The sequence below is a fragment of the Rhinolophus ferrumequinum genome, chromosome 21 (genome assembly GCF_004115265.2).
Source record: "Rhinolophus ferrumequinum isolate MPI-CBG mRhiFer1 chromosome 21, mRhiFer1_v1.p, whole genome shotgun sequence".
In the NCBI taxonomy this organism is placed as follows: Eukaryota; Metazoa; Chordata; class Mammalia; order Chiroptera; family Rhinolophidae; genus Rhinolophus; species Rhinolophus ferrumequinum.
Genome location: NC_046304.1, coordinates 43,442,794 through 43,455,053, shown reverse-complemented (window position 1 = coordinate 43,455,053; position 12,260 = coordinate 43,442,794). Strand labels below are relative to the sequence as shown.

General features: G+C 39.7%; 1 protein-coding gene across 2 annotated transcripts in view; it reads left to right on the top strand.

Annotated features, from left to right (window-relative positions):
* The window catches only part of PITPNC1 (phosphatidylinositol transfer protein cytoplasmic 1), a 218,491-nt gene that overhangs the window by 71,556 nt on the left and 134,675 nt on the right, over positions 1–12,260 (top strand). The window lies entirely within an intron of this gene.

The window sequence follows — 12,260 nt, the reverse complement described above, 5'->3', positions numbered from 1 at the left end:
GTTTGTACCCATCAAACAATGATTCTCTATTCCCTCAGCACCCACTAACCACCATTCCACTTTCTGCCTCTGTGAATGACCACTCTATGGACCTTATGTAAGTGGGATCCTACAGTATTTTGTGACCGGCTTATTTCCCTTAGTGTAACGTCCTCAAGGGTCATCCATGTTGTAGCGCGTGTCTTCCTTTTTCAGGTTGAACAATGTTTCATTCCAAGTATATACCACGTTTTGATTACCTGTTGAAGGAGGGTTGTATTGCTTCTCCCTTTGGGCTGTGGTGAATAATGCTGCTATGAACATGGGTGTGCAACTATTTCTTTGAGTCCCTACTTTCCATTTTGGGGGCATATACCCAGAAGTGGGATTGCTGGTTCATATGGTAATGGGTTCCCTTTTGGAAAAAGGAAAGCATCATGATTCCCTGTGACTACCCTAAGAGTATAGGCCCTGATGGCCTACACTGTCCTCCTGTCCCCCCATTTGTGGCCCACAGACCTCTGGTCACAGGCTTGGGGGAGAGGGGGAGGCCAAGTGTCTTGTCTCAGGCTGAGCTCGCCAAGGTTGACCTACTCAGTTTGGCCCTACATCTGAATAGCCCACTACAGCACGGAGAGAACAGATACATTGAAGATCATGTCATGTAAATGATTCCTCCTTTCTCCTTTTCTTGTTCTTTCCTTTTTCTTCTTTTGAAAACTAAGGTTTTGGTCTCTACACAGCTACTTTAGCCTAAGCTCCAGTAAATCAATGGCACTCCAGATTGGCTGTGCCTGGGAGTCACCTGGTTGCTTACTGACCGGCGTTATGATGGAATTGGGTTTGGGGTCAGACCTGGGTATGGGGATTCTGGAGAGCCCCGGTTGAGTCTCATGTGCACCCAGGTAAATGACTGACTGGAAATGAATATTTTCTCTATCTCTTTCTTTCTGACTTTTTTTGGTTATTTCTTTAGAACATGTCTGCAGATTTGTAAATCTCAGGCCAAACTTTAAAGACTTTTAATAGACATTTTTTAAAAATTAATGAGATTGCATGATGTAATTTTGAAACCAAGCATGAGGAGACCTTGGTCATACATACTCTTGTGTATGTCATTATCTAACCAGGATGATGAATTACTTAACTTGTCAGGATCGCAGTGCTTTCTTTTAAAAAAAAAAAATCTTGGCTTTAAAATTAGACTATGGATCGGCAAACCAGTTAGAAGAATGAAATTGATGATTTAAAAACAAAAATGTCCCCTCTAGCTCTAAAGTGCTCTGAATGAACAGGTGAAATTGATGGGGAGTGAGGGAGGCTTTGAGCGTGAACTCTGCCACATTCTAGCCATAATGAGCAGGAGAATAAAGAACCCCCACACTAGGTGCTGCTGGGGGTTCTGGGGCCTCAGACGCAGCCTTGCAGCCTCGCAGCCTCGGGGCAGTTCTGAGCAGCAAATGAAAGGATACAAAATAAAGATCTTGAAGGCTCTGTAGTTGATGAAAAAGCAGGAATGTTGTGCCAGGCAGACTGTTATAATGGGGACATTTTAAGTGATGGAGAGAACATAGCAGGACTCTGGTCCAATGGAGGAGTGTGTCAGAGGCCCCTGTCTCCTTGAAAATTGTCACCTCCTTGCCACCATACGCCATGTGCCACAAGCTGTTTACGTCAGTATTTTTTTCTTGGGGATTCTTTCAAAGTGTATACTTATTTCTCTCCTCCTCTGATCCTATTCAAGGAATGTGAACGGCTCAGGTTTTTGTGTTTGTTTTTTGCCCCCTCTCCAAATTAACACAGCTAATGCGATTGAATGATGGTGCCAGAAACTATTAGTGTAGAAAACCAGAGGATGCAGTCCTGCCCTGGACACCTCCAGGCATGGAATTTTATTTCCACGGTGATTTCTGAGGCCCATGGGAAAGTGAGAGGAGGTGGCCTTTTGGGGGTGGCCAGCTCAGCCTCTGGAACTGGGAGCAGGAGCCAGCCCCATAGCATGTGGCCGTCAGAATGACGCAGGGAGGCGTGTGAATGCAGCCGGCTGCTGCAGCTGGTGCACTTGACTCCGGGCAGTGCGTTCCCAGGAACCCGCAGGACACGGAGAACCATGAGTGATGTATCCCAGATCTGCCAGATGTGGGAGCCAGCGTGAGTCATGTCGGACCATTCATTAAGAAACGTTTTCTGGGTCATCTGGGCAAGGAACACTGACTGTTTCCCCTGCTGTCTGGGGCTGGAGGCACCCAAGTCCACACACCAGGATTCCCCAAGTTCACCATCATCTGTCTAAAATTACAGCCTGGTTCTCTGAGCAGACACGGTGCAGAGCCCAGACTCTTTGATGGTCCCAGGCTTGTAATTTGTTAAAGGATTTCACCACTTTGGGTAGTGGAGGCTGGAGGGAAATTACTTAATTAAAAACATACATGTAAGTTACTGTGAGGTTTCTATACATTCTATTAAGATCAGATGTGGGATGGGGTATCTGAGAAGCCAAAAACTCTGCTGGCATTGCAGCCAATAAAATGCCAGGAATCATGGTCTTTTTTACGTTGTTAGATGTGAGCAAGACAACTCATGGTGAATAACGTATTTATCTGAGAAGTTATAAGCTGACTTCTAAAACCTCCTTGTGGGGCAGCCAGATAGCTCAGGTGGTTAGAGTGCGAGCTCTGAACAACAGGGTTGTCGGTTCGATTCCCACGTGGGCCAGTGAGCTGCGCCCTCCACAACTAGATTGAAGACAACGAGCTGCTGCTGAGCTTTCGGAGGAGCGGCTGGATGGCTCAGTTGGTTAGAGCACGAGCTGTCAACAACAAGGTTGCCGGCTCAATTCCTGCATGAGATGGTGGGCTGTGTCCCCTGCAACTAAGATTGAAAACGGCGACTGGACTTGGAGCTGAGCTGTGCCCTCCACAACTAGACGGAAGGACAACGACTTGGCGCTCATGGTCCCTGGAGAAACACACTGTTCTCCAATATTCCCCAATTTAAAACAACAGCAACAACAACCAAACCTCCTTGTGGATATATAACATACAACCGAAAAAGTAAATGCATGCATTTGTTGGGTAAAATTTCACAGCCAGGTCACTGTAGTGGGGTGAATGGTGCCCCTCCCCCCAAAGAGATGTCTCTGGGAATCTCTGTGAATATGATTTTATTTGGAAGGGTGGTCTTTGGAGATATAATTAAATTAAGAATCTTGAGATGAGATCATCCTGGATGGGCCCTAAATGCAATGACAGGTGTCCTTGTAGGAGACAGAAGAGGACACAGACACACAGGAGAAGGCCACATAAGGACGAAAGGCAGAGAATGGAGAGATGCGGCCACAAGGAGCTGCTGGAGCCACCAAGTAGCTGGAAGGGCAAGGAGCAGATTGTCCCCTAGAGTTTTCAGAGGGAGCCTGTCAACAACTTGATTTCTGACGTCTGGCTTTTAGGACTGTGAGAGAAGAAATTTCTGTGGTGTTAAGCAACCAAGTTTGTAGTACTTTGGTACCAAAACTAAAACAATAACCAACACCCAGAGCAAGAGACAGAATGTTACACAATCCCAGAAGCCTCCTCCTGCCTCCTTCCCGTCTTCGCACCACCTCAGGATAATTACTCTCCTGACTTCTGCCACCATAGATAGGTTTTATGCTCTTGATGCTTAATTACAGCAGTCCCTCCTTATTCTTGGTTTTACTTTCAATGGGTTCAGTTACCCTTGGTCAACTGAAGTCCAAAAATATCAAATGGAAAATTCCAGAAATGAGCAATTCATAAGTTTAAGATTGCGCAGCCTTCTAAGTAGCGTAATGAAATCTCGTGCTGTTTCGCTCCATCCCGCCCCAGATGTGAATCATCCCATTGTCCAGCGAGCGTCTCCAAACTGTATATGTTCCCTACCCGTTAGTCACTTTGTAGGCATCTTGATTATCAGATCGTCTCTACTGCAGCTTGTCTTCAGGTAACCCTTACTTTATTTAATAATGGTCCCCAAGCATAGGAGGCATGATCCTGGCAATTCACGTATGCCAAAGAGAAGCCGTAAAGTGCTTCCTTTACATGAAAAGGAACATAGTTTACATGAAAAGGAACTTTACATGAAAATAACATAGTTTGTGAGACCACATTCACTTAACTTTTATTACAGTATATTGTTGTAATTATTCTGTTTTATTATTAGCTATTGTTAATCTCTTACTGTGCCTAATTTATAAAGTAAACTTTATCATTGGCATATACAGAGGGTGCCAAAAAATGTATACACATTTTAAAAAAGGAAAACTGTATTAAAATTGTAATAATATATACCGATAACAAAAGATGAATACAAGTCACGTTTGACTTCTGCAATGACAAGAGGTGCTCAAAGTGGTTACCATCAGCATCCAGACACTTCTGATTACGGCGAACTGCTGCTTGACCAAAGTGTCCACTTGTATACCTTTTTTTCGCACCCCCGGTATATGTAAGAAAAACCATAGTATATCTAGGGTTCGGTACTATCTGCGGTTTCAGACATCCACTGGGGGCATATCCTCCCACCAATAAGAGGGACTCCTGTAAATGGAATCACACAGCATACAGTCTTCTGTGTCAGGCTTCCTGCACTCAACACTATTTGTGAGATGTGTCTTTATTGTTGTGTTTGATCCTTCTCCTTGCTGTGTGGTGTTCCATGGTGTGAATATGTCACAATTCATTTATTCTTCTCCTTTTGGGGGCATTTGAGTAGCTCCTGTTTGGGGCCATGACAAATAATACTGTTCAGGGTTGTTGTGTGTCTTTTGGAGAACATATGTGTGCATTTTTGTTGGTTATATTCTCAGGAGTTGGGTCATAGTTTATCTGTATGGTCAGCTCTGGTAGATATTGACAAACAGTTTTACAATTCATTTTTTAACTATCCAACCATATTTGGAATCCTTTTGTTAAATGGAGAATCCAATGGTGAATTCAATAACCATTCTTTAATGTGGATAATTTATAAGCTCTAAATGTTGGGCATAGAGTATTCCAGGAGCAAGTCCTCCCTTCCTTACATAGGAGCTCTGCATTCACAGTGAGGGATACTCCATGTCTCAGAATAGCCCATTAATGGGGTGGGCAAGTGTTAGAGCACATCAGTTTCTGGGAATCAGAGATGCTAGACGACTGCCTGTGAATTTTAAATATTTTTAACCCATTGCTAGAAAGATGAATGACACAGCTGCTACATCCTCCATTTTGAGTCTTTGAAATAAATGTGCAGCCTTTTAAGCGCTCCAGGTTTAACTCTCCAGCTTCCAAGTTCTGTGCTCTATAACCTAGGAGGCCACCAAGTGATAAGCAGTATTTCAAAATATCCTGCTTTGATAAGTGTGTGAAAACAGTGCTGGGGCAGCGGAGTAGACGAGATTGAATTCAGAATCCCCAGCTGTCTAATGAGGAGGTGCAGCTTTGAATTTGCCCCCTGCCCTTAGATCCTTGTGGAAATAGGGGAGGGTGGGTTTGACTTTGAAGTACCGGAAAGGGAGTTGGAACGGGGAAGAAGGTGTGGTGGCAGCAACCTAGCCATCATTATGAAAGATAAGTCTTTGTTTTCCTAATACAAAAGCAATGCGTCTTCCTTGTAGAATGAATAAAATACAGAACCCATGGAAAGTACCCACAAAGCTGACACCCAGAGTTAACTACTGTTGAGTATATTTGCATATACCCTGTATACATACATCTTTCTTCCTGTGCAAACATTTATTTCTGGTGTGGGCCCTCGAGAGTTCTCTCTTACGTGCCTGCTTTGTGTGGTGAGCAGCAAAATCCAAGAAGGTGTTGTCTCTGTCAGCCTGGGTCCCCAAGTGACTAGAAGGATCCGAGCACTCCTGTTGACTTGGATGAGCAAGCAGTAAATTGTCTTTTCTAAGCCCTGGAGATGTTGGCGTTCTTTGTTACCGCAGCGTAACTGGCCAGTCCTGAACAGTTAGCTATGAGCATAACATACACGGCAACTTACCGGGAGAGAACATTTGGCTAATTCTCTTATATTCCACGATGACATTAATAGAGAGGTTTTTTAAAATTTTTGTTTCTTTAACTGACGACATAGAATCAGCATTTAAAAAGTACTGTAGAGATGAAACATCTTTGGATATGGGATAGTTGATCTATTGTTGGTCATCTTTCGTTTGATTATTTTCCACTTCTTATGCTTATGATTTTGGAAATTCTGAAATACAAATGGATTTTTGGTGTTGCTGGGAATTGAATTCTGAGAAGAAATTGTTGCAGGAATTACAGAGAGCACTTTTGGAATTGTGCCAAGTGCAATACTTGTCCTTAGAGGAAAAAAATTCCAGAGAGCACACTTGTATTGGGGGGAAAAAAGAACAACATTTCAAAATACACTGCTCTAACAAATACTTCCGTGAGGGAGACATTTCCCCTTCCCTGCTATTTTTTCTTCTCCATTTCCTCCTCCTATTTAACGGCCTATTCTTGGGTATGGTAATTCCCCCATGTAAATTATATGAAAAATACTTTCAGTCCTCTAACTGCATATCCAAATATGCAACTTTTTAACTAGTTCCAAGAGGCTTCTAGTCCCATTCATGGCTCTCTTTGAGTTGAGTCATATTGCTTGAGTTATTACTTTGTAAAAACCGAGTTAGGTTGGGTCCATTTATGACAAGTGTTACCCCAAACTTGAGTCCCAGTGTCCCCGTGTTTATTCTGTAGTGATCTAGTCAACAGATAGCCCAATATTTGAATTCTACTCTGAGACACATGGAAAGCAGTCACGATTCCCCTCAAGTTGAGCCTGCCCGAGAGCTTAGGTGCAATTAGTCCTAGCAGGATGGTTTTCACCTCTGTCAGGCTTCTTGAATGATTTTAACCCAGACTCACACATGGTGATTGAAAGTGTTAATGTTACCACAGAAAGTTAGCAGAGTTATTTCTATTTAGAATAGAGAAGAGAAGGTTGAGGATGATAATTTCAACAATGGATAAGTGATTTTTTAATAAAAAATTCAAAAGTCATACATAAATAATCCATATATATTTAGAGTAAGAAGTCCCTTTTCTCTTTTTTTAATCAAAGCTTATTGGGGTGACAATTGTTAGTAAAGTTACATAGATTTCAGGTGTACAATTCTGTATTACATCATCTATAAATCCCATTGTGTGTTCACCACCCAGAGTCAGTTCTCCTTCCATCACCATATACTCGATCAAGAAGTCCCTTTTCAATTTTCCCAATTCTGCCCTTCACTACAGAGGTCACCGTAGTAAAAAAAAAAAAAAAAAGAAAAGAAGTGCTATTTTATACTTTCAGACCTTATTCTTTGCATTGACAAACATGAGAATAAGACTTATCTAGGTGTTTTTTCAAACATAAATGTCCACACAAGACATTATTATAAACTCACTTCAAATTTTTAAATTTATAATGGAAGTCTCTGTGCGGGTACAGTTATATCTGCCACAGTCTTTATAACAGCGGCTCATTAAATAGATGAATAAAAATGTAACAACTATTCCCTTTGTGATGGAAATTTAGGAAGTTTCTTTTTTTTTTCTATTACAAATAAGATAAACCTCTGTCTCCATAAACTCTTAGTTTATTTGCTTCTTTATGTCTTCCTGCATATGTGTATTTTCCCAGGATGGATTCCTAAGATGGAATTGTTGGTCCACAATACACACATCTTCATTTCTGATACACTTTGCCTTTCCAAAAGCTGTACCATTTTATGGTCCTACCAATAGTGAACAGGTGCCTCGTTCTGCACAGTGTCTCCAATGCTGCCATTTCATAACTCTCTTTAGTTTTTGCTAATCTGTTGAATAAAAAAAAATCATGGTTGATTTAATTTGCTTTTCCCTGATTCTTAATGAGGTCCAGCATCTTATCTTACGTATGTTTATTTTCCATGTGTATATCCTCTTCAGAAACGTGTCTCCTCATATCTGTTGCTCATTTTTTTTAATGAGTTGTTTACCCTTTTAATTGATTTTAGGAACTCTTTATATATTTTATATCTTAGGACAGTTAATCTTCAATATTATGTTACAAATATTTTCTCCTGGTCTATTTGTTATTGCTTATGTGAGTGTATGTTTATGTTCTGTTTGCCTTTTTATTGTAGAGGAATTTAAAATTATTTTATAATCGATCTTTCAGTCTTATCTTTTGTGACTCCAGATTTCATGTCTTGCGTTGAAATGCCTCTACCTCCTAAGACTATAAAAATATTCTCCTCTCTTTTCTCACACAGTGAATTTGGAACCTGACGCTATGTAAAATAGAATTCCTCTCTACGTTTCTCCCTGTATTCCAGTTCTTTAACGTCCTTCAATCAAATTTTATTCCTCTCTTCGTATAGGTCTTATAGATTTTTTTCTTGTTGTTAAGTGTAGTCCTAGACATTTTATGATTTGGGTTGCTACCGTGAATGGGATCTTTTCCAGAAAAGTCTGATTAATTGCCCAGATTCACTCAGCAAACAAATAAGGGCTATATATTTTTTGCTGATGTTTTGCCTTTGCAGCAACTGAAACAGGATGGCACTTCCGGGGCATCCCCACTCATTGTGTGTTGTGGTTTGGGGCAAGTGGTAGATGGTTAGGCTGGTGAGGGTGGAAGTGTAGGATGGAGGGAGCACCCCAGCAGAACCTTGGCTGTGCATGCCTGATACCCTGAGTCTTATCCAGGACTCCCCTTGACTATTTAATAACAGATGGTTCCAGCAGGAGACAAGGTGACTCAGTAAAGATAACTTTGTGATCTTAATAAGGAATGTCTGGTGGTTTTATCTCCAAATTTGAATGTTCTGTTTTTTTCTCAGTTACTTCTATTGCCGTATCTTCCATCATATTTATTGGGTATATATAGAGTTGCCAGATAAAATACAGGAGGCCCAGTTAAATTTGAACGTAAACAATGAATAATTTTTGTACTATAAGTATGTCTCAAATACTGCATGGGACATACTTACACTAAAAAGTTATTTGTTGTTTATTAGAAATTCATATTGAACTGGGTGTCCTATATTTTTATGTGTTGAATCTGACAACTCTACCTTACCTAAAGCAGACACATGATCTCTCCCCTCAAGTAACTTACCTTCTAGGGATGGAGAAAGACTGTAGCGATACTATCTGTATTCCTTACTGCTGCCAAAGGGCCCTTTCTAACTAGATCTCAATCTCTCTTTATAAAGATGAGCCTTCTCATTCATCATCTAACCTCTTGCCAGGCTCTGGGCTCATTTCCCCGCCACTAACAACCATGCCATGCCCAGGCCCCCTTCTTGCCCTATACATCCTTGCCACTCTTCTCTCTCTCTCAGGTAAAAAACACATAACATGAATGTACACTCTTCATAATTTTTAAGTATACAGTGTAGTATTGGTAACTTTATGCACATTGTACATATGCACATTGTTGTACAACAGATCTCTAGAACGTTTTCATCTTGCATGACTGAAGCTCTACTCATACAACAACTTCTGTTTCCTTGGCAACCCTGGTGACAACCAGTCTGTTTCTGTTTCTATGAGTTTGATTACTTTAGATACCTTATGTAATTGGAATGTTGCCGTATTTGTCTATTTTGTGATTGGCTTATTTCACTTAGCACAATATCCTAGGTTCATCGACGTTGTAGCACATAGGATTGCCTTATTTTTAAAGGCGGAATAATATTCCATTGTATGTATAGACCACATTTTCTTTCTCCATTCATTGATGGATGGATGCTTCCACATCTTGGCTATTGTGAATAACGCTGCAATGGACAGGGGTGTCAAATAACTCTTTGAGATTTTATTTTCAATTATTTTGGGTATATACCCAGATATGAGATTGTTGGATCTTTGTATAGTAGTTCTGCTTTTAACTTTTTTCTTTTTTTAAAATTTTTATTTATTTTAAGTGTATTTTTCCAGGATCCGTCAGCTCCAAGTCAAGTAGTTGTTTCCATCTAGTTGTGGAGGGCGCAGCTCACAGTGGCCCATGTGGGGATCAAACTGGCAACCTTGTTGTTAAGAGCACCGCCCTCTAACCAACTGAGCTAATGGGCCGCCCCCTGCTTTTAACTTTTTGAGGAACATCCATACTGTTTTCTGCAGTGGCTGTATCATTTTACATTCCCACCCGTAGTGCACAAGGGTTCCAATTTTTCCACATCCTTGCCAACACTTGTTATTTCCAGGTTTTGTTTCGTTTTTGATAGTAGCCATTCTAATGCGTGTGAGGTGATATTTCATTTTGGTTTTGATTTGCATTTCCCTGATGAAATGCACATGTGATGTTGAGCATCTTTTCATACACTTGTTGGCCATTTGTATATATTTCTGGAGAAATGTCTATTTAAGTCCTTTATCCTTTTTTTTTATCAAGTTATGTTTTTTATTGTTATTGCATTGTGGGAGTTATTTCTATATTCTGGATAGTAACCCGTACCCTGACAAATATTTTCTCCCATTCTGTAGGTTACGTTTTCACTCTGATGATTGTTTCCTTTGCTGTATACATTTTAAGTTTGATGTAGTAATTTGTCTATTTTTGGTTTTGTTGCTTGTGTTTTTGGTGTCATAGCCAAGAAATCATTGCCCATTCCGATGACTGAAGCTTTCCCCTATGATTTCTTCTAGGAGTTTTATAGTTTCAGATGTTAATATTTAAGTCTTTAATCCATTCTCAGTTCATTTTTGTATATGGTGTAAGGGTTTATCTTCATTCTTTTACATGTGAATAATCCAGTTTTCCCAAAACCACTTGTTGAAGAGACTGTCCTTTTCCCATTGTGTAGTCTTGGCACCCTTGTTGAAGATTATTTTACCATATACATGAAGCTTTATGGGCTCTCTATTCTGTTCCATTATTCTATACGTCTGTATGCCAGCGCTATACTGTTTTGATTACTGTAGCTCTGTATTAAGTTTTAAAATTAGGAAGTGTGAGACCTCCAGTTTTATTCTTCTTTTTCCACTATCATCCCTTCTCCCACTAACTCTGTGACTCCCACCCTCTGGTCTAAGCCAAAATGAGAAAAATAAGAACATAAAAAGTTTTCCATAAATCTAGCCTCTTCAGGTTTATTTCTACATATCTCTTCTTTAGTATAAAGAGATTGTCTTTATACTAAAATTATATCATTTTCTATTTTTCGATGTAACAATGCTGTTCTTTTAGGATATGATGGCAAAAGCAAGTTATTAACATTATTTTTAATTAATATGAAATAAAAATTGTAATGTAATAACTCAGTAAAATAAAAGTTGGCAATCCTGTGTTGGTTTCTAAATTTGGGGGGCGGGGGGAATACTAATAAATAATCCTTTATATTTTTATTCAAAGTAACACATGCTCATGTTACTTAGAAAAACATATCAAATACTGTATTTTGTTGTGTGTAATGCGCACTTTTTTTGCCCAAATTTGTGAGGGAAAAATAAGGATGCACATTATACCTGGGTAGTACTAATTCCGTACCTGTATAAGTGTTTCAAGTTCTTTTGTTTATGCTTATGAGTTAAAAGTGTAACTATAGAAATCAATAACGATATCTGTATGCCAAATAATACCCTGGAATACAATAATTGGTTTTGTTCGACTTATGACAAACTTGCAACAACGAAGAGTTCTTGGCCTTCTGTGATGAGTAAATATTGTAAATTTGTTACCAGTACATACAATTTCTTGTACCATAATAAGTTAAAAATTAAATGTTAAAATTCCTTTATAATACAAAAAACATGTAAACAAATAAAAATTTGAATTAAAACCTTGCAACGAAAGATTTTTTTTTTCCCCTGGAAGTTTGGGCCAAAAACACGGGAGAGCATTATACATGGCAAAATACCAGTATTAAGGAACTTGGGGTGAACAGCTGGTCTGTTGCCTCCCCCTTTTCTACTACTGCCCAGAGACAACTACATCTGTTTTTAGTTCTTCCATTGGTGGGCCTTCTTAATATTATTTTTATTTTATTTATTTATTTATTTATTTATTTATTTATTTAAGATCGCCAACAGGTTTTATTTGTCACATGAAAAGTATGAATTTTAAACAGATTCTTGTCCTGGGAGCTGATGTCCATCAGCTAGTTCAACTTTAGCACCTGTCTCACCTCCAGTAGCTTTTGTGGAACTGCTACTGTCACCATGAAGCACCATAAGTTTTCCCAATTCAAACTTGGGCTTCTTCAGCATCTAGACTTTTCTAACAAAAGACATCATGGAGCAGATAAATAGATTGGAGAGCCTTTCTACGTCTTTCCCAGTGCTATCTAGAATCAATAT